The 22511-nt window shown below is 41.2% G+C and overlaps 1 non-coding gene across 2 annotated transcripts; it reads left to right on the top strand.

Moving 5' to 3' along the window:
* Nucleotides 1-5606: 5606 nt before the first annotated feature.
* On the top strand, nucleotides 5607-19426 carry LOC103350623 (uncharacterized). Of its 2 annotated transcripts, none has more exons than XR_016232418.1 (6): nucleotides 5607-5662; nucleotides 5972-6084; nucleotides 7720-7891; nucleotides 13379-13512; nucleotides 16793-16905; nucleotides 19033-19426. It is a non-coding gene; the product is annotated as an uncharacterized LOC103350623 (transcript). The 2 variants fall into 2 exon arrangements; XR_016232419.1 differs by having other exon boundaries at nucleotides 5611-5706.
* Nucleotides 19427-22511: the final 3085 nt, after the last annotated feature.

Below are 22511 nucleotides of genomic sequence, written 5' to 3'. Positions count from 1 at the left end.
CTCTTCCCTCTCTTATCCCCACTCTTATATTTAACAGGGATCACTTTTCAGTTAAATTTAAATGACTAAGAATAACTGTATGTTAATTAAAGAGTTCAACCAAAATGGTATTAAGTAGAACAAAAAAATACTAAAAGGAATAAAATAGTAAGTGGTTCCTTGACAGTCAGGACAAGGGCTGATCAAGACATTGTGACACTTTGTAGTCAAACTCTCCACAGTAAAACATAAAGATTCTAAAATCTGCATGATATGCCATAGTACTTTCAGAGGATCCCCAATTAGACTCACAGCTGACTTCTCATCAGAAACACTACAGGCCAGAAGAAAATGGCAAGATATATTCCAAGTCTTAAGAGAAAAAAAACCTGTCAACCCAGACTACTGTACCCTGCAAAAATCTCATTTATGAATGGAGTTGAAATAAAGACCTTCCATAACAAACATAAATTGAAAGAATTTGTCACCACTCATCCAGCCTTACAAAAGATGCTTAAGGATGTGCTAAACACAGAAACACGGTCATAACTACAAAAGAAAATAAAGGCAGAAAATCTCAGGTAAAAGTACAAAGGAAATCCAAAGTAAACAATAGGAATATTTATGGAAAAATGGCAGGGCCAAGTGGTTACTTATCAATAGTAACCTTGAAAATAAATGGCCTAAGCCGGTGCCGCGGCTCACTAGGCTAATCCTCCGCCTTGCAGTGCCGGCACACCAGGTTCTAGTTCCTGTCGGGGCACTGGATTCTGTCCCGGTTGTCCCTCTTCCAGGCCAGCTCTCTGCTGTGGCCTGGGAAGGCAGTGGAGGATGGCCCAAGTCCTTGGGCCCTGCACCCCATGGGAGACCAGGAGAAGTACCTGGCTCCTGCCATCGGATCAGCACAGGTGCGCTGGCCACAGCACGCCGGCCGGGGCGGCCATTGGAGGGTGAACCAATGGCAAAAGGAAGACCTTTCTCTCCGTCTCTCTCTCTCACTGTCCACTCTGCCTGTAAATAAATAAATAAATAAATGGCCTAAACTCTCTGGTTAAAAGATAGACTGGCTGAATGGATTAAAAAACAAGACCCATCTGTCTGCTGCCTACAAGAAACACATCTCACCAACAAAAATACATGTAGACTGAAAGTGCAAGGATGGAAAAAGATACTCCATGTTAACGGAAACCCAAAAAGAGCTGGTTTAGCCATCCTAATAGCAGACAAAATAGACTTTAACACAAAAAAACTATTAAAAGAGACAAATAAGGGCACTATGTAATGATTAAGGGATCAATTCAACAGGAAAATGTGACTATTGTAAACATATGCACCTAATTACAGGTCATCTGTCTATTTAAAAGAAATGTTAATGGATCTAAAGTGAGAAATAGACTCCAATACAATAGTAATGGAGGACTTCAATACTCCACTTGCTGCAATGGATGGATCAACCCAACAGAAAGTCAGCAAGGAAACAATAGAGTTAATCAACACTATAGACAAAATGGGCCTAACATATCTACAGAACTTTTCATCCTGCAGTTGCAGAATACATATGCTTCTCACTTGTGCATGGAACTTTCTCTAAGATAGACCACATGCTAGGCCATAAAAAGCAAGTCTCAGTAAATGCAAAAAAATCAAAATCACACCATGCCACTTCTCTGTCCACAATGGAGTGAAGCTGGAAATCAAGTCAATCTCCAGAATATATGTAAACACAGAGACTGAACAACATGCTCCTGAATGAACAGTGGATCATTGAATAAATCAAGAGAAATCAAAAAAATTCTAGAAACAAGTGAAGGTAACAACACAGCATATCAAAACTTGTGGGATACAGCAAAAGCGGAGTTTAGAAGAAAGTTTAGAACAATTTGTGTCTACATCAAGAAATTGGAAAGGAATCAAATGAGCTATAAATGCATCTCAAGGACCTAGAAAAAACAGCAAACCAAACCCCAAACTAGTAGGAGAAAAAAATAACAAAATTAGAGAAGAAATCAACAAATGTGAAATCAAAAAAAAATCAGCAAAAGGAAAAGCTGTTTTTTTGGAAAAAAATTGACACACCATTGGCCCAACTCACCAAAAATAAGAAGGAAAATAAAAATTAGAAATGAAAAAGGAAATACAACAACAGCACAGAAATAAAAAGAATCATCAGAAATTACTACAAAGAGCTATATGCCAACAAATCAGGAAACCTAGAAGAAATGGATAGGTTCCTGGACATCTACAGTCTATCTGAATTCATCTATGAAGACATAGAAAGCCTAAATAGACAAATAACCAAGATGAAAATTGAATCAGCAATAAGACCTTCCCAGCAAAGCAAAGCCCAGGACTGGATGGCTTCACTACTGAATTCTACCAGACATTTAAAGAAGAAATAACTCCAACTTTTCTCAAGCTATTCAAAACAATTGAAAGGGAGGGAATCCTCCCAAACTCCTTCAATGAAACTAGCATAACCTTAATTTAAACATGAAAAAGATACAATAGAGAAAGAGAGCTACAGGCCAGTTTCCCTAATGAGCATAGACACAAAAATCCTCAACAAAATTTTAGCCAATAGAATCCATCAACACATCAGGAAGATCATCAACCCAGACCAAGTGGACTTTATCCCTGGTATGCAGGGATGGTTCAACATTCGCAAATTAATGTGATCCATCCATTAGCAAATTGAACAAAAACTATTTGATTATTTCAATTGATGCAGAGAAAGCATTTGATAAAATACAACACCCTTTCATGATGAAAACTCTAAGCAAATTGGGTATAGAAGGAACATTTCTCAATACAATCAAAGCAATTTGAGGAAAAACCCATAGTCAATATCGTATTTAATGGGGAAAAGTTGGAAGCATTCCCACTAAGACCAAACAAGACAAGGATGTCTGCTCTCACCATTGCTATTCAATATAGTCCTGAAAGTTTTAGCCAGAGCCATTAGGCAAGAAAAAGAAATTGATTGGATACAAGTTGGGAAGGAGGAAGTCAAACTATCCATAGTTGCAGATGACATGATTCTATATGTATAGGGTAACCAAAAGACTCTACTAAGACAATTGGATATCATAGAAGAGTTTGGTAAAGTGGCAGGATATAAACATTAACACACAAAAATCAATAGCCTTTGTATACACAAACAATGCCACGGCTAAGAAAGTACTTCTAAGATCAATCCCATTCACAATAGCTACAAAAAAGATCAAATACCTTAGAATAAATTTAACCAAGGATGTCAAAGAACTCTATGATAAAAATTACAAAACATTAAAGAAAGAGAAGAAGACACAAGAAATTGGAAAAATCTCCCATGTTCATGGATTAGAAGAGTCAATATCATTAAAATGTCCACACTATTGAGAGCAATTTATAGATTCAATAAGATACCTATCAGAATACAAGGACATTCTCAGATATAGAAAAAATGATCTTGAAATTTATATGGAAACACAGGAGACCCTAGGTAACTTAAGCAATCTTATGTAACAAAAACAAATCTAGAAGCATCACAATACCAGTTTTCAAGACATACTACAGGGCAATTATAATCAAAATAGCCTGGTACTGGCACACAAACAGATGGACAGAACAATGGAACAGAATAGAAATGCCAGAAATCAATCCATGCATCTACAACCAACTTATATCTGACAAGGAAACTAAAATAAATCACTGGAGTAAGGATAGTCTCTTTGATAAATGGTGCTAGGAAAACTGGATCACCATAAGCAGAAGTATGAAGCAAGATCCCTACCTTACACCTTACATAAAATCCACTCAAAATGGATTAAAGACCTAAATCTATGATTCAATACCATCAAATTATTTGAAAACATTTGGGAAACCCTGCAAGACATTGCCCTAGGCAGTTCTTGGAAAATTCCCTAGAGCCACAGGCCATCAAAGCCAAAATTGACAAATGGGATTGCATCAAATTGAGATGCTTCTGCACTGCAAAAGAAACAATCAGGAAAGTGAAGAGGAACTGACAAACTGGGAGAAATTATTTGAAAACTATGTAACTGATAAAGGATTAATAACCAGAATATATAATGAGATCAAGAAACCTAATGACAAAACAAACAACCCAGTCAAGAAATGGGCAAAGGATTTGAACAGGCATTTTTCAAAACAGGAAATCCAAATTGCCAACAGACACATGAAAAAATGTTCTGAATCACTAGTTGTCATGGAAATGCAAATCAAAACCACAATGAGGTCTTACCTCACCCCTGTCAGAATGGCCTTCACTCAGAAGTCAACAAACAACAAATGCTGGTGAGGATGTGGGCGAAAATGTATTCTAATCCATGGTTGTTGGGAATGTAAACTGGCACATCCACTGTGAAAGACATTATGGAGATACCTCAGAAATCTGAATATAGACCTACCATATGACCCAGCCATCCCACTCCTGGGAATTTACCCAAAGAAAATGAAATCAGCAAATGAAAGAGTTATCTGTACTCCCATGTTTATTGCCGCTCAATTCACAATAGCTAAGACATGGAATCAACCCAAATGCCTGTCAACTGAAGACTTGATAAAGTGTTTATGGGATATGCACATCATGGCATACTACACAGCATTAAAAAAAAAGAAATCCTATTTGCAAAAATATGGATGAAACCATAAAACATCATATTTAGTATAATAAGCCAGTCCCAAAAGGACAAATATCATATGTTCTCCCTGATCTGTGATAACTAATAGAGCACCTGAAAGATAATCAAGATAAGTGAAATTAACACTTCTAGATGCAATGTCTTTGAACAGCACTCATCTCAACTGTTGAGGAACAGTTTTTTTTTTTTCATACAATTTGTAGAACTCTTTACTTAGTATAGAGCTAATCATATGTGCATGAAGTTAATTGAAAATATATCTTAGTAAAAACTAAGAATGGAAATAGGAGAAGGAGAAGGATGAGAGGTGGGAGTGTGGATGGGAGGGCAGGTATGGTGGGAATAGTCACTATATTCCTAAAGTTGTATTTATGAAAAAATAAATTGTACATTTAAAAAAAGAAAATTGAGATACTTATGCTCATAATAGGAATAATCACCTTCCTCCCTCTGCCTTTAATTTTTTTCAATTTACCTCAAAAATTCAATGTTAGAAAAAATCAGAAATAGCAAATTAAAAAAAATTAAATATAGAATAGACAAGTTGGACATTATTTTAACAAGTGCTTTAGAATTCAAGCTCTTGAGCTTCAGCTGCAATGTGAAAGATGTCAAAGCTGTAAATGAAATGGAAAAACGAAAGCAGTTGCTTCTCTCTCATCCTGTCTCAATCTTTAGGGACCTCACCTGAACCTGGATCTCTCCCAGGAATTCTAAATAGAGCTGTATTAGTGAGAAGAAAGTAAGTTTTCAGAAGAAAACAAAAATTTTGTCCAAAAATGGACCTCTGTAAGGGAAATGAACGTGGGAAAGTGAGGTTATCAAGTACCCACACCTTTTGACCTTGCCCCCTTATCTCTACACGCCCATATCTCTATGGTAACTGGTGTCATGGTAACCAATAGGTCCACCTGCTTGGCTAACTGCTCATAATTCAGTTATATAATGATTTGGCTCTGGGCCACTGTTGTCTATAAACCCACATAAGCAACTGGGGGGCATAGCTAGATGTGGCTGTTTGTGGATGGATCTAGACCAGAGTATGTGGCTGCTTTTGGAAGTATGGATGTGTGGCTGTATGTGGGTATGTGTGGATTTGTGTAGATATCTGTGTGTGTGTCTCACAACTGCCATGCACACAAAAAGTGGGTATTTCCTGTGATCCCGCTGCCATCTGGGGCAAGTGGCTGTTCCTTATGCATTTCTTCCTGCCACTGTGAATAAAGGAGAAACAAACCCATAAACAACTCCAGGTTGTTCTCTGACCTGTTGGAATCTGATCTGCTTGTTCTGGGCTGTATGCTCTGGGCATACAACCTCATTTAGTGCTTTTAATTTATGTATTTCAGGGAACTCTGGAGCAGAATGAAAGCAAGATTCTTCTCTTCCATCTTGAACTTTGGGAAGCTAAAGCAGAATTTGAAAGCTTGTGGAGAAAAATACAGAAATAGAAAATGTTAAGGTATGTAAGGTTATTTTGATGAGCAACAGTTTGAAATTTTAAAGGGCATCACTGAGCAGAATCACTGCATTTGGCTGCTTTTATGATCCCTGTCAGAATATTCTCAATGAAACTTAGTCTAAATCTATATTTGAATCTTTATAGTTATGCTCCACTATTAACATGAAAGAATACCTACACAAAGTTGTGACCAGTTCTTTTGATTTTCTTATATTCAAGCTGTTTCTATTCTCTTACGAGACTCCAGGTTACACATGAAAAACAAAAAACAAACTGTACAATTATTTGTAGAAGTGTACAGACTGTACTGTCTGGGTCTCCCTGTAGCAAGTCTTTTTCTTGGACATTCTAGAAACCTGCTGATTATATTGAACCATGAATGGAAGAACTAAAATATTAGATGTTGTACATTAAAATTAATGTCTCAAAAAAATGACCTAAATGAAAGATCTCAGCGAGTGAGATCCCAGTGGAAAGAACAGGTCATCAAAGAAGGAGGTACCTTTCTCTGAAGGGAGGAGAGAACTTCCACTTTGACTACGACCTTGTCTAAATATGATCAGAGTCGGTGAACTCAAAAGGCTTCCATTGCCTTGGCAACTCATGACAAGAGCCTAGGGCAATTACTGATGCCATAAACAAGAGTGTCAATTTGTTAAATCAACAACAGGAGTCACTGTGCACTTACTCCTCATGTAGGATCTCTGTCCTTAATGTGCTGTACATTGTGATTTAATGCTATAACTAGTACTCAAACAGTATTTTTCACTTCATATTTCTGTGTGGGTGCAAACTGTTGAAATGTTTACTTAATGTATGCTAAACTGATCTTCTGTATATAAGGAGAATCGAAAATGAATCTTGATGTGAATGGAAGGGGGAGGGAGTGGGAAAGGGGAGGGTTGTGGGTGGGAGGGAAGTTATGGGAGGGGAGACATTGTAATCCATAAGCTGTACTTTGGAAATTTATATTCATTAAATAAAAGTTAAAAAAATTAATTTCTCATTACAGGAAAATTTTCATGTACGCCTCACCTGTACTTGTAGCCGTTTGTTTGGTGAGGCAAGAGGCAGGAGCTAGGCTGCTTATTGAATTCATGTGGAAGCAGTGGAGCCTTAGTTATCAAGAAGCTGGATTAGCCAGGACTCAGGGGTTGCAGAATCTTTTCTTAGCTTCTTCATAACAAGGTGATGAGTTTAGACTTACTACTACTTAGCATCTCAAGGAAGTGAGGGGATAAAAGCAGCCCCTCTAAATCACTGCAGGTGGTGAGGTAGATCAGTAAGCTGATATTGGCAAAGCACTTTGCATTCTATAGATCAAAGGCACAATTATAGACATATGGAATTAACGATGATTATATTATTTATCAGGTCTGTTCCTGTAAGTCAATGCCATGTGTCAGCTAGACATATCACTTGGGTCTGAGGTCCAACTGGCAACTTGCTTTCAATGTTTTATTAAACAATTCTGAAAAGGAAATGTTAACATGTTTGATCTCGCCTCTTTCCCATAGCCCAATTTCAGACAAAAGTCCCATGGGGTCATTTTTTAATGAGGGTGTCAAGCCAAATCTGGCCCTTTGTGTGCTTTGAGGTGCCTGTGTTCTCACTCACTGCCGTTTTCCTCTACAGGACTGACTGCGGTGAGGGATTCTGATCTACTTAAGAGGCTCTGAGTCAGTGTCTCAAAGAATTTTTCTGATGAAGGAAAAAAATCACTGTACCTTGATATTTGCCCTACTTCATTCCATGGAGAACAAAAAATGAACATGTCCTTGTGCAGTTTTCAAAAACCTGATTTCAGGTAACGTCAAATCTGTGCCTATAAATAAACCCAACTGAGGGAAAAATGAATCCTCAGAGAGTCTGGGTCTCATCAGGTACATCTGAATGTCGTGCAGCAGTTCACCAATTATAATAATTTTAGCGCAAAAAGCCAGACATCCAAACAGTTGGGGCTGGAAGAAGGAAGAACTGAAGGCAGGCTTGAACTGTGAGGCAGTGGGCTGGAGTCAGGGGGAGGAGCACTGCATAAACTATGAAGGAGTGGGCTGCAGGCAGGGGCAGGAACATTGTATAAGCCTTTTTTTATTGGTGGCTCATAATAGCTATAATGAGTGCATCCAGGCAGGAAAGATGAGCGTATCTCAGAAAATGTCACAAGTGCCTTCCCAGAATCTTATTGCCTTGTGTGAGTACTGATTGTATCAAAATGCCTTGGTTTAATTTGATGGCTGAATCTGACTTTGGTGTTGGAAGTGGATCTTGAGGAAACCGAATAGAATCTAGGGGGAAATGCTAGCGAAACAAGATTCCAAGCAAACAAGGATAAGGTAGGTCAGCTATAGAGCTTAAGGAAATTACTGCCTGAGGGCAGTAAGAGGTTAAAGGTGCTATATCCACATAAACCATTGGAAACTCCACAGAAAATTGATAGTGCTTGGTAGGACAGGGCTTAGAAAGTTAAAGGGACCGAGAAAGCAGGAGAAGAAAGACTCACAGGCAAAGGCAAAATGGTAAAACTGGGTAACGTATTCAGCTCATTCTCTGTTGCAATGCTCCCTCAGTCTGTGGGGGTTAGTCTGAGGGAACACACCCTGGAGACATGTTGGTGGTGAAAAGAATGGGCAGGTAGTATATATGTGTGATGTGTTTTACCTATTTACAAATATTCGAGTAGATAATTTCGGCCAGACATTGTGCCTAATAATCTGCTCAGGGTTTTCTAACTTTTATGCATGACAGGGCTATTTTATTTTTTTATTTCAACAAATAATACTCGAGAAAGGCAGGTGACAATACAGTCCCTGACGGAAGGAGAGAAGGAGCTTGGCTCACCAGCACGGTCGTCTCCATACTGGACCTAGGAAGGAAGAAAGCCAGCTGGTGGCTATAATTTCTGCACAAGTCAATCCCTACCATAAAAGCAAGACCTCAGACAACAGGTTGGTCAGGTGCATCCCAAACCTTCAGGGCCATCAGCTATATTCTCCCACTGATTTGAGGCAAAGCTAAAATGTGTGTTTCATCATAGTAGACCAGAGCCATGGCACACCTCATCTGAATTCTCTCCCAGACACACCCAAATAGGTACTTCTGGGAATGAGGCTCAGAAGTTCCTTCCCCTGTCATAATACATGTTTGTTTTGGCTTCATCTCCTATAGAAAGCTTAGGTACAGTTTTTCGATAAGGAGTCAGTTAGATTTTTTTGGCTTTGTGAGCCATATGGTGTCTGTGGCAATAATTCAGCTCTGTAGTTGTGACTTGAAAGCAGCCATATCAACAGGAAATCAAATGGGTGTGTTGGGATTTGGCCCACAATCCCTATTTACTCAACCCTGCTTTACAGCCACAGGTAGCTAGTAATGTTCCATTGTCTTTTCCTCCCACAAAGTCCACTCCTCTGAACACAGTCATGTAAAATTTTACCATGAGGTCTTAATTTATATGCATCATCTCACTTAATTTCTTTTGTTGTCTGAATGAATCTCTGCTAGGAGAATGTGGTCAAATCTTCCTAAATCTCTACTAAGTAAAATATTTTGAAATGTCTTTGGAAAATAGGATTTCAAATTCAGACATGCTGTTTTGGTAGCAAAAATACCTTGCTAATCATTTCAATCCTGAATCATGTATTTGGATTAAGAAAAATTTCTCACTTCTCTGGTATAGATGAAAATTATCAGAGGAAAAAAAATGACCTTTTATGCTGTCAATTTAAAATCCTTAGCATTTCAAAGTTTTGTTTTTATCCTGACATTATTTTTTTGCATTTGGTGTCCTTTCTAAAACTTATTTCACAATTCAAGAGAAAAAAAGAACTTCTTACTATATTGTCCTTGGTCCTGCATGCTTCATTTTTCTTAAAAAAATGTACCTGAAGGCATTTTTCATCTTAAAGACTCCTTGCCACTGCATGAAATTTGTTGATTGTCTAGCAGGCATTCTCTATCCTGTATTATTTCCATACCTCTTAAACCACAGCATTTTTACTTGTCTATAGGCACTCATGAAGTCTCAAGAACAACTGTAGGAGAAGAACTGTTTGAAACAGTTTATGTGCTGAGGTAGTATTTCTGTACAGGGGATGCGATACCAGGCTAGGAATGCTTTAGTGTTCCTGTGAGAGTCAGCTGTGGCAAAAATGAGACTTTCCCCAATGTGTGACAGAGAAGCATCCCCAAGGTTTAAGTGATGTAAGCATCTCTACTATTGGACTGTGAGGGCTGCTATCACAAAACACACAAACAGGATGACTTAAACAAAAGAACTTACTTCTCTTGCTGTTCTAAGATTATAAATCTGAGATCAAGTGTAGCAAGTATGGTTTCTGTTTCTTGTGAGGCATCTGCCCTTGGCTTGCAGGCAGACATTCATCTTCTGCCTGTGTGCTCACATGGTCTCTGTGCGTGTGCATCCCTGCTATCTTCCTCATGTAGGGGCAGCAGTCCTGTTGGATTAGGGGCCTGCCCTAACTCATCTTACCCCTTTAAAGCCACTGTCTCCAAATATAGACATAATTCTAGGGTTGTGGTGATTAGAGCTTCAACATAAGGATTTTGGAGGGACCTCCTGCAGATCATAACACTCCCTATTAATGTTACATATTTGGATCCCTATAGGATTTTGAACTGTGCTGAATAAAAACCTGGGACCTAAGGATAGGCACGAAAGGTCAACCTCAAAGTGTTAATCTGGAAAAGCGGGGTGAGCACAGGAGAGGGAGCCCTGACTCTAGAACCAGACATTTTCATAACGTTTCTGAGACCTCCTCCTCCCATGAATGAGAAGGGTGGTTATGAAAAATGGGAGCTCCACTGTGACCCAACTGAAAGTCTACCCACACTTCTCACCTGCAGGCTGTACGCCTTCCAGATCAGCCCCAGAGATCAGCATGCAGAGTTGGTCACAATTCAGTATGAAATCTCATTTTGACCCAAGATGAGAAAACTTTCCATTTGTGCGCATGGACTCTGTGAAGAAGCATCAAAAGTCTCTTTCCTCTTCTTTTCTGTCTCATCTGTCCAGCAACAGGGCCGTGTTTCATAGGGGCAGCTTAACAAGGCTTGTGTTTGTAATGCCCCTAACAGCCACCAAGTCTTGGTGGTTTAGAACACTGGAAGTTTAAATTTTCCTATGTTAGAATCCACTGTGGGGTAGGATATAGCATGGGTCACTATTCAAAGCCCAGGTTGGGGCCAGCGCTGTGGCTCACTTGGTTAATCTTCCGCCTGTGGTGCTAGCATCCCATATGGGTGCCAGGTTCTAGTCCCGGTTGCCCCTCTTCCAGTCCAGCTCTCTGCTGTGGCCTGGGAGTGCAGTGGAGGATGGCCCAAGTGCTTGGGCCCTGCACCCGCATGGGAGACCAGGAAGAAGCACATGGCTCCTGACTTCGGATCAGCGTGGTGCACTGGCCACAGCCGCAGTGGCTATTGGGGGGTGAACCAACAGAAAAGGAAGACCTTTCTCTCTGTCTCTCTCTCACTGTCTATAACTCTACCTGTTAAATAAATTAAAAATAAAAATAAAAAAATAAGACAAAGCCCAGGTTACTTCCATCTTGTAATGATGTCATCCTCCATGTGTGCCACCAAGTTTGCCAGAGATGGGGAGGAGAGATCTCAGGGTCATACAATTAGAAGTTTCTGTGAATGAGATGTGGCAACTGTCCCTTGCCTATCAACCAGAATTCAGCCACATGGTGCCCAATTAACTGCAAGAGAGTTGTGAAATGAAAATTCCCATAGATTTTCATTGCCTTCCTGTCTGAGCCTGGTTTCTGTTGCTGTAACAAAATACCTGGGGCTGGTCATTTATGAAGAATAGAGGTTTATTTAGCTCATGGTTCTGGAGGCTGGGAAATCCAAGAGCATGGTGCCAGCATCTACTCCCTTTCTGTAGAGAGCCTTCTTGCTACATCATAACGTGCTAGAAGGTAAAACATGGGGAAACAGAGCAAGCACGCAAGACAGAACTCACTCTTACAACAAGGTCACACCCATGACAACCTAGTAAGCCATTAATTCACAAATGAATGAATGAGTTAATCCTTTCAGGAAAGAGGCCTGAGCCTCATGACTTCATCACCTCCTAAAGGGACCACCTCTCACCACTGCTGCACTGGGACCAAGGTTCCAGCTCATGACTTTTGGGGGACACTTTCAAAACACAACACTTCCTGAACACACACATGCCGTCTCCTCTTCTAATGCTTTCCAAATATGGTTTCAGCACAGGATTTCAGTACTTACAAAGGGAAATTTAAAGTAATTCACTGTCACTTAAGAGTTGGTTTTCTCATTAACACTTCTAGTGAGATAATCATTCCATTTTAGAAGAGCTGGTATTTACAGGACATTGGAGCAGCACTTCAAAAATAACCATGGACAGTTTTTTTAATAGTACATGTTTTCCATGAACTTTTTGAATACCTCTCATATTCATGGATCTTAAAATATATTAAGATCTCTTGTATGGGTGGATTTCAAACTTTTTACATTAAAATAAATATCCTTTAATTACATTTTCTATGAACTTTTTAAAGTACTCTCATTGCTATGTCTCTAGGCATTTTTCAAACTGAAAAGGTCTTTCTTGAAACCTTCAGCATTTTTCACCACTGAAAGTTTACAGGTGGCCTTGAAGATACCTGTGTACCATATTGTAGTGCCCAGTTTGCATCCAGTTCCTGCCAATGCCAATGTAGTCCCTGGGAGCCAGAGGTGATGGCAAGTGATTGGATTCCTTCCTCTATGTGAGAAACCTGGATTGAGTTTCCAGCTCACAGCTTTAACTGGGCCCAGTCCTGATCATTGTGAGCATTTGAGGTATGAACAAAAAGAAGGGAGCCCTCTACTTTTCAAAATGAAAATTTTAAAAACACAATGAAAAAATTAGTGTTAACTGTTGTGGCTGGCTGAAAGAACATCATTCCTCCATCCCTAGCTACTCTAGGAATTACAAGTAAATATTCCAGACCATTTTCATGGGGCCTCATATATTGCTTATGCTACCAAAAACACAGCAACCTTGAAAAGATTCTGGTGTATCCTGGATTCTCTGGGGAAGATGGTCTGGAAACCTCATGTAGGCCATAAACTCACTAACCTAACACCTGACTTCCTCTGTTTGTAGGATTAAAACCTTTAGACTCATTTTGTTAATTACCTAGAATTTTTCATGAATTTTATTTTTTTCTGTTTCCCAAGCTGCCATGAACACAGCAGGTAACTTTTCTTAATTTAGGTATGTGATTTTTTTTCTCTCCTCTAAATGTTATTCTAAAAATAGGAGGAAACAGCAGTGTGCTATTGACTCCCTGCAGTCAAGTCTGGATTCTGAGGTTAGGGGCAGAACCGAGGCTACCTGGCTGAAGAAGATGGAAGTGGAAGTCAGTTGGAGCTCCAGGTTCATGGTGCCAGCTGGTAAGTGTGAGAGGCAACCAACTCCCTGGTCCAGCTTCAGAGTCAAGGAGGGGTGTTTTCGCTCTCTAATATGGGGAAGGAATGGGAAATGCTTTAGAAGTAGATTGTGTTATACAATGAAAGTAAGGCCAACCGAACTAATCCTTCAAGAGAGCTGACACAGGCTCACGTGGGTGGAGTTTGCCCAGAGAATGTACGCACGGGGCACATCCACTGTTGACCTCAGAGGCAGCTCTGCTCCAGGCCCGGGGCTTTCTCCCACAGGACCTTCAGCTGCAGCTGAACGACAGCACACATATGAACAGTTATCTGAAGGGGCAGGTGGCTCTGGGCCAAATCCAGTGACCTAATTTTATCTTGATTACTTCTTTCAAGGACATAGTTTCAAATAAGATCACACTCTGAGAAATGAAGGACTAGGATTTCTTTCTGGAGACAAAAATTGACTCCTAATCTTAGAAAAAATGGACAGCTAGGGCATCCACAGCCAGGGTGTTGGAAGCAGGAAAAGGAGCATTCCTTTGTGTTGCAGAACCTCTCGCCTGGGTCTCCCGCTCTCTCTAAGCTCACTTAGCATCCGAGGATGAGAGTGAATGCTCCTATTTTAGAGCCAGGAAATGTCTAACATTGCTGACAGGTAGAAAGAGCTGTCAGGGCTCTGGCTTCTCATGGAATGTTATGGATGTGACATGATGGGAGAATTCTCAAAACCTTTCTTGTTCTTCCAGAAGTGAGGGAAAGGCATAGTGTATAGTGCAAATGTCTATAGCATGTGGGTCAGGCAATAAGCACTTGTAGAGCACCCACCATAGCCTGGACAGGTATCTACATTGTAGATACAAAGCATCCCATTATCCTCTAAAGGTAAAAACCTAAGTAAACAATTATATTGCACTGCTTTGAGTGCAAAAACAGAGCAAGCATGGCACTACAGAAAGCTCTCCCTGGCACTTGTAGACACAAAATGCGCTTGAACTGAATCATTAAGGGCAGGTGAGAAATCAACAAGGTAGAGAGAAAGGTCAAAGGCAGAGGAATGTGGAAAGAATTTTTTTAAAAAGAGACATTCGTATACCACAGGACAGAATTGGTTGGAGATATGAACAAAACCAATGCTAGAGGATGGGTATAGAGCCAGGTCACCAGGGCTCCTGAATCTGAGATTCATGCAGTTTAACATTATCTTGCAGCTAAAGGGGGGTCTACTGAACAGTGTTGAGTAACTGAGAGTAAAGCTCTCAGATTTATACTTCAGGAGATTTACTCTGGCAACTGTTGTGAAGGGTGAATTCCAGCATGCAGATGAAGAACTCTCTTGCTGTAAGGTAGTTCGAAACATCTGTGGGGTCCTTTCGGTTGCCACATTAACTAGGAGGTCCACTAAGCAAGGGTTCAGGGATACTGCAAGTTCTTTGAGGTATAGGATAATCCCAAAACACAATACATTACCCTTTCCAGAATGTCAGTCATGTCCCTACTGAGAAATAGTGTGTAAAAATATCTATAAATCAGAAATGTACCTGCTAAAAGGCATTGCAATTGGTTTGTACCTACAATTTGACTTTTGTGTCTGTATGCATGACACAAAATCGCATGGGTAAAAACGGGTATAGAACAAAAAGCCATAGGTTACGTATAATTCCCAGTATGCTAACTCACCTTAACATTTTTTAACATTTTCTTTCTCCTTCAAGAAAGCTATCTAAATATAATGAAATAAGATAGTGGATTCTGTTAAGGTAGAATGTTGATTTTAAGTGACATTTTGAGACTTGAGTGGTGTTTATAGCCCTTGTTTATACTCCTGAGGAACAGTGGTTTTTCTGCTTACTATTTGTTGAATTCTTTATTTAGAGGAGGATTAAACCTGTGATTATAAAGTAAATTGAAAGTATGTCACTGACAAAATTCAAAGAAAAATAAGAAGGAAGGGCGAGAGTGAAAGAGGGTAGAGTGGGAAGGATCTTTATGTTCTTAAGACTATATACACAAAATACTTGAAGTTTGTCCCCTTTATATAAATTTTAAAAATGTGCGGGTTGGAACCAGAAAAACAAATTATCCACCATCAGTAATTCTCAGTGGCTGATGACTTCTTTCATTTGCCACATGTGTTATAAAAAACAGGCATAGAGAGAAAAAGAGGATTGGGGGACTTACTGGGATTAGGCAGTGGAGACCTGCTCCATAGTGGAGAATTTCTGAACCTTAAAGTGTGTGTGAGTCACTAACAGAAAAATGCAAATTCTTGGCTGTCACCTCATAATTACTGTATCAGCAGCTCTGCAGAGGGACCGAGAGCTAAACAGTTTCTCAGATGCTGCTGCTGGCTACCCTTTGCTCAGTCCTGGTCTGGGTGATGTTATGTGACTCACAAGGCCCTCTCCCCAACCTAAACCGCGCGCGGCCCCTTTCAGTTGCTAGGCTATCATTGGGCCACTTGTTTCATTTCCACACCTCTAGCCTAGGACAATCAGATGAGGCCAAAATTTCCTTTGACAGAGTGCGTGTGCACTTTTTCAAAACTGAGATGTGACAATACATCATCCTCCAGCAAAATATTCTTTAGCCTTCTTTCTCCTAACGAACCAGATAGTCCTTTTTGGCTTGGAAGAGTTCCAACATCATCTCCCTAGCAGATTTTAAATGACTGTATATACAAACAGATCAGCATGCATACTTGTACCTTCCTTTACAAAGAATTCATGTGGAGTTGTGTGCAGGGAACATCCAGAAAAAGTTTCAGAAAAATAGCCTTATACCCCAGGCCACACCCAGGCAATGGACATCGTGGAAGTGTGTGGGGTCAACTAGCTGTCAACAAGGCTGGAGAGTAGCACCCTTAATGGAGATGCTTGATGCCAAGGAGGCCACAGAGTAGACAGTATGGGGTATTTCTTTCTGCTTCCAAGGCTTAATCCTGCTACAGAGAGAGGCACGAGCTGGGGAAAATGGAAAGGATAATATGAAGAAGATAAAGTGAATGGAGCAATAAAAAAGCAGAAAGCCTACGCCTTTTATATATGCTTTCTCTGCTAAAGTCAGAAAAGTTATGCTTCAAATACAAACCCAAGAGCAGCAAAAGAAGTTTTGGCAACAATTCAGGAAGAAAAGATTTAGAGTAGCCAGCTGCTAGAGGACACAGAGACTCCATGATAACGGGAGGTGCTGAAGGCTGACAGAGGAGCTCCCACTGATCTACTTCTACCTCCACCTCAAGGCAAAGTACGATAGGGAGGGAGGTGGAGAAGAAGGAATAATTATTGTTTTGTTCCTACAGCAATAGCCTGGAAGGGTGATTTTTATTCCCCAACACCCTGCTCCCCAGATGGCTGCAGCTGATGCTGACTTCTGCTCCGGGACTCTTGTTTCAACATCCACCAAAAAGAGAAGGTAGGGCCGATGTCGCGGCACAGCAGATAAGGCTACCGCTTACAATGCCAGTGTCCCATGTGGGGGCCAGTTAGAGTAGCTGCCCCACTTCTGATCCAGCTCCCCACTGATGGCCTGGGAAAAGCAGCAGAAGAGGGCCCAAGTACCCTGGTGGGAGACCTGGAAGAAGCTCTTGGCTCTTGGCTTCCACTTGGCCCCAGTGCTGGCTGATGCAGCCATCTGGGAAGTGAACCAGTAGATGGAAGATTCTCTCTCTCTCTCTCTCTCTCTTTCTCCTTCCTTCCCTCCCCCCCCATTTTATCTCTCCCCCCTCCTCCCCCTCCCTCCCTCCTGTTCCCTCTCTCCCTCTCTAATTCTGGATTTCATATAAATAAATCAATCTTTAATAAAAAGAAAAAGGCAGGAAAACTTGTTTGTCAGCAAGCTGAAAACCAGACACATGTGTAGGTTCACAGATTACCCGGGGCCCATTTCAGGCCTGCCTTCTCTTTAGTCCTGAATCCCTGATGGATGAAATCTCTTCTATTCAAGTATGCCATTGATGGTGAAAGCTTTCTAGTTATTGCTTAGCTGACTATCATAAAAATGACTACAGTAAAATTTGCTTCTGACCAGAGCTGCCTTCCCTCACATGTTCTAAACAGACCAGTTGACATTTGCACAACTGGTCCAACTTGGTGGGCAGTAATGCTGCTTTTCCTTAGAGCACAAGCCTCCTGGGCCAGAAGAAGAAAGTGGAGGTTGATGTTGCCCAGAAGCCCAAGAAGTTAAGTGAGGAGTGTCAGAATGCAGAAGAAAAAGCCAAGAAGTTAGCCACTGAAGTCATATTCCAGACACATTAGGTCTGGATTGTTGGATGCTGGACAGCCAATTCACCAGAGACAAAAGTTGATGCAAGGAAGTGGGTTTTTCAAGACGCTGGCAACACTGGGGGAAAGTTTCAGTCTTAAGCAGGCTTTTCCCACTTTGCTAGTTAACAAGAGCATTTTTTTTTTACAGGAAGAGTCAGGATTGGCAGGAAGTTAGAGAAGATAATGAGCTCAGTTGATTGTCTAAATTTCCAAGACAGCTGGGAACTCAGTTAGGGGGTGGTACCTTTGAACTAAGACTTGACTGTTTACAGTAGAGGGTGGCAGTTCCTGCTTATGCCTTGTGATTTTAGCCACTTCCCTATAGTCAGTCCCTGGAATTATTAAGCAAGCATTATTTGTTAAGCTAAACAAAGCTTCTGATTAGTCAGAAATTAGTGTTTGCTAATCAAAATGTGAAAAGGGAAAGGAAGATATACTCTTACACTTACAGATGCATGGCTAGTCACAAGGTCAGAATACAAAAAGGGAAAGGACAAAGCATTCCTTTAGAGTGGGCCCCTGGACTGTTCAGTTCTGCCTTCCAGAGTGAACTGGAGCAGTAGCCAAGGCAGGTAAGGGCAAATCTGCATCCAAACATGATTCCACTGCTTCCCATACAGCCAGGAGGAGGATAGGTGACCCTTGTGCTCCCACCCCCACTTCTTGCTTCAACAGTTAGGCCAGTTAGATCCCTTCCAACCTATCTAGGGAATGAAAAGAGTAGCTGAAGTGCTGTAAGCAAAATCTTATGAAAGCAAGAATCTTTTTACTTTTAACTACTTTCCACTTGTGAATCTGTATATCTGCTGTCTAAAAACAATTCTTCCTGCATTTCCTCACAAATTACTCTTTTCCTAGGATCTGTAATGGTTTTGTGACAATGATCTGGAAAGAATGCTTAAGTCACTTTTTTTTTTTTTACAACCAATAGTACTGCTTACGTAGCAAAGTCAGATTGCTAAAGAAGGGCTCCAGGGCTGGTGGGCTGTCTTTATTTGCAAAATTAAAATTGCTGATTAGTACCCCTATCCTGATATTAAGTTCAGGATTGGCTACAAGCCTTGTCTATGCCTTTGTGAGGACTGGGAAAATGTTACCATTTGAGTATTCCCTGGGGACAGATGCAGCACTTCTCTTAATGGGCACAAGAGAAAGGTACCACTAAGTGAAAAATACCAAGCAAGGGTAGAAGAGGATGTTTGTGTATAGAGGACCCAGAGCTCCCTGAGTGGGATTTGGGCTGACTTCTAGTCTCTGCTCACCTCTTCCCATCTAGGGCTCTCACAGCTCATCAACTGTACAACTACAACCTGACCTTGCTTAGTAAAAGGGAAGCTGATCCACTTGCTAAGAAATGGATGAGAATTTGGCAAAGTGGACATTCTATTTTATTTCAGTCATTTTAAAATTCAAAAGAGGTAAAGAACTCCTGTCTGTATTTGCTCAAGTTATAGCGTACTTGAAGAACTAAACAAAACCTTTACACTGAATTCCAGCCACCAGGTCATTGTGGAACCCATGACCCTCTTAGAATGGAGAAGCATAGCTATTGCTCAGCTATAGAGCATCAAGCCAGTGCTTCTGCACTCTGATGGAAATGAAGTCTGTGAAACTTGAAGTTTTCTGATGGCCAAGGGAAAGAACAATGAAAATTTACATAGAAAGGAATAAGATGAGCTTCTCCTGCTTGGTAAGTCTATGTAGTCACACATTATGCAGATGCTATCTTTTTAACCTTGCCTTCATAAGATTTTCTTGACAATGTTGAAAAATGAACTCACTACCTCTTCCCTACCTTCCAATTGTCCAGTAGTAAAGCTCTGAGTCCTAACCCCACACGACAGAATGTAATTTATCCTTTGCCCTCACCATCTGCAGAGAAGTCTCACACTTAAATTCAACAGATGGTTGGTAACCTGATAGACAGAGAATCGTAGGGAGGGCCATGTTCTTACATTAAATGTAGTGAGAGATTCAGAAAATGATTCTTAATAATTGCGCTGAGACATCAAGCCTTTGTACACATAGCCAAGCGAAGAGCAGGCTCTACAATTAACCTTCCTCATTCCAGATTATTGGCACTGACAGCATCTGTTGCTGCCAAATTCCTGGCGTCTAAACTTGTTTGCAGTAGTGAATCACAGCACTGCAGAAGTGAGATGTGAAAAAGGTCTTCATAGGCACTGCTCCATCACTGCTTCATGTGCTACTTTATTCAACAATAAACGGTGCCCTTGTGCTTTATTCAATTGAAAGTCATTGCTTTACTTGGCTGTCCTTTCAGTGCAGGTGTTGTGTAGTAAGTTCAATGGTACTTCACCTTTGGTCAGTTTCCAATACTGCTGATTTAGAGCAAGTCCCCCTCAAAAATGTTGGAGGAGTTACTACAGAACCCCTCCAAACTAGGTCCACTCACCCAGTCAATCACTTGCAAGAGCAAGAGGTAGTGGAAAAGAGAAGGAGTTTATTGCAATGAGAAGAGCAAGGAACCTGGCAAGCTGTTGTTTAATTCCTGGTCTATCCCCAAGGGGATAGGGGTGAAGGTTCTTATGGATTGGAGTTAGTATGAAAGGAGCATGTTCAGCACATGTCCAGTTCCTGGTTGGTTGTTGCTGATCGGTTGACAATACTTTGCTCTCTTTTTTGTAAGAATTATTTTATTTATTTGAAAGAGTTACACAGAGGGAGAGAGGTCTTCCATTCCGCTGGTTCACTCACCAAATGACTGTAATGGCCAGAGCTGAGCTGATCCAAAGCCAGGAGCCAGGAGCTTCTTCCAGGTCTCCCATGCAGGTACAGAGGCCCAAGAATTTGGGCCATCTTCTACTGCTTTCCCAGGCCATAGCAGAGAACTGGATCAGAAGAAGAGCTGCTGGGTCTCAAACCAGTGCCCCTATGGGATGCCGGTGCTGTAGGCTGGGGCTTTAACCTACTATGCCACAGCACCAACCTCATCAATACCATGTTCTTTATTATGAAAAGGAGGGCTTCAGTTAGTCTGGAGGCTCTATTTAAGGGGCAGTTACTTCTTGCTCTAGGTTGGGAATTCCCCCCAAAATAAACCCAGTGAGGCAATGTTGGTCATCAAGATGTTAATTATTGGAGAAACAAATGACCCCATGATTCCAGTGTTAGAACTTTGTAGAGTCACTGTATGTTTCCCTCAATTTATTAGTTGATATTAATGAGAGTCTATTAGTAATCATAAAGGCATGGTAAGGATATTTTAAGCTAAGGGGGAAGACTGGGAGACTGGGACCTGGTGGTTTATTGCTTAAGAATTCAAGGAACTGTAGAGAGGCTTAGTTTCAGTGCTTACCCCAAACTCTTCCATGGCTGCTGTGATCTCTCTTGCCTTAATGTTCACAAACTTGAGTACAGCAGAGCTTAGGGAGAGCATGGTGGAAAGACATGAATTACAGAGCAGGGAGGCATGACATAGAGTAAGAGAAGGAACTGAAAACCATGGACACGGACAGAAACATTAAGATCAGTGGGCTGCTGGGTAGCTTTGTCCCTTCCTTTTTTCTAGGCAGCAAACACGTCACAAGAACAGAACAAGGAGCAAGACACCAATGCACACTTGCAGAGGATGAGAAGGAATGTGGGGCAGACAATGAAAGACTTACAGAAAAGGCTGAAGGATGCTGAACAGTCTTCCCTGATGGTAATCAGAAATCAAATCCAGACACTGGAATGCAGGGTAGGATTTTGCTTGGGTAATTACAGGGGTTTGAGGACCCTCAATTCAGGGTTCATTATCCTGAGATCACACAAGGATATCCCCCACCTTCTAAATCCCTGGCACTTTTAGCACTTTCAAATCTTTGAGAGTCCTTGACCTCCATGTATCTCTTCATTCTTGCTTGATATGGGGTCAGCAAATACAACTTTTTTTGGACTAGAGAACATTTGCCTTCCTTCTTTCTGCTACATGGAAATGCATCCCCTCCCACTTACAGCCTCAGCTCCAGGTTTTCCACAGCCAGGGCAACTGCTGTTTCCAAATGCTGTCTTGCAGTCTCACTTCAGTGCATTTTCCTGTTACTTCCTCTGCAGAGAGTGCAGCCAGAGGCAGCAGCCTGCAGTCTCGTTTATTTCAGTTGGTACAGCAGCTTATATAGCCAAGGCAGCCAATCTGGTCAAGGGGAGGTTTATGCCTTAACCAATCACAGCCTGTTGCCAGGCAGGCTCCATTGCCAGGTGGGTTTCAAAGCCATTCCTGAGTAACTGATGCTCACTTACCCGTGGCCATCTTGGCATGGCCTTCTCATTCCACCACATTTCCCCCTTTTGTTTATTTTTGAGCAACAGGAGGCATGATATTTGGCCATGCCATTGTTGACCCCATTTCCATGTGGTCTCCATACACGGCTGTGCCTGTCTTAGATTGTCCCCCAGGGGATCTTTCCCATCGTTGACTAACCAGTGCTCAAAATGAGAGATCACAGGAGTGCTCGCTCAGATGGGGGTGGGAATGAGGAGCAATGGTAATCAGGAATGGTGTGACCACATGCAGGCTGTGGGTCATTTGAGTGGCTGACCAGAGCTAAGTGGGGTATAAAGCAGTCATGGATGTGGCTATGGTCAGTTCCTTAGGGCAGGATGATAGGGCAGCAGCTTGACAATCAGTAGCAGGTGCTTCTGCTAACAAGGTGGACTCTGTTCAGCTGGTTCTGGTTGACTGTCAGTTGCAGGCTTGATGTTTCTGGCTGGTACCCAAATGGGCTGTCCTGCATTCTCTGGAAAGACACA

This window comes from Oryctolagus cuniculus, chromosome 4 (genome assembly GCF_051225735.1).
Source record: "Oryctolagus cuniculus isolate XC-2025 breed Fujian yellow rabbit chromosome 4, ASM5122573v1, whole genome shotgun sequence".
Taxonomy (NCBI): domain Eukaryota; kingdom Metazoa; phylum Chordata; class Mammalia; order Lagomorpha; family Leporidae; genus Oryctolagus; species Oryctolagus cuniculus.
This window is presented reverse-complemented; position numbering and strand designations above follow the sequence as displayed.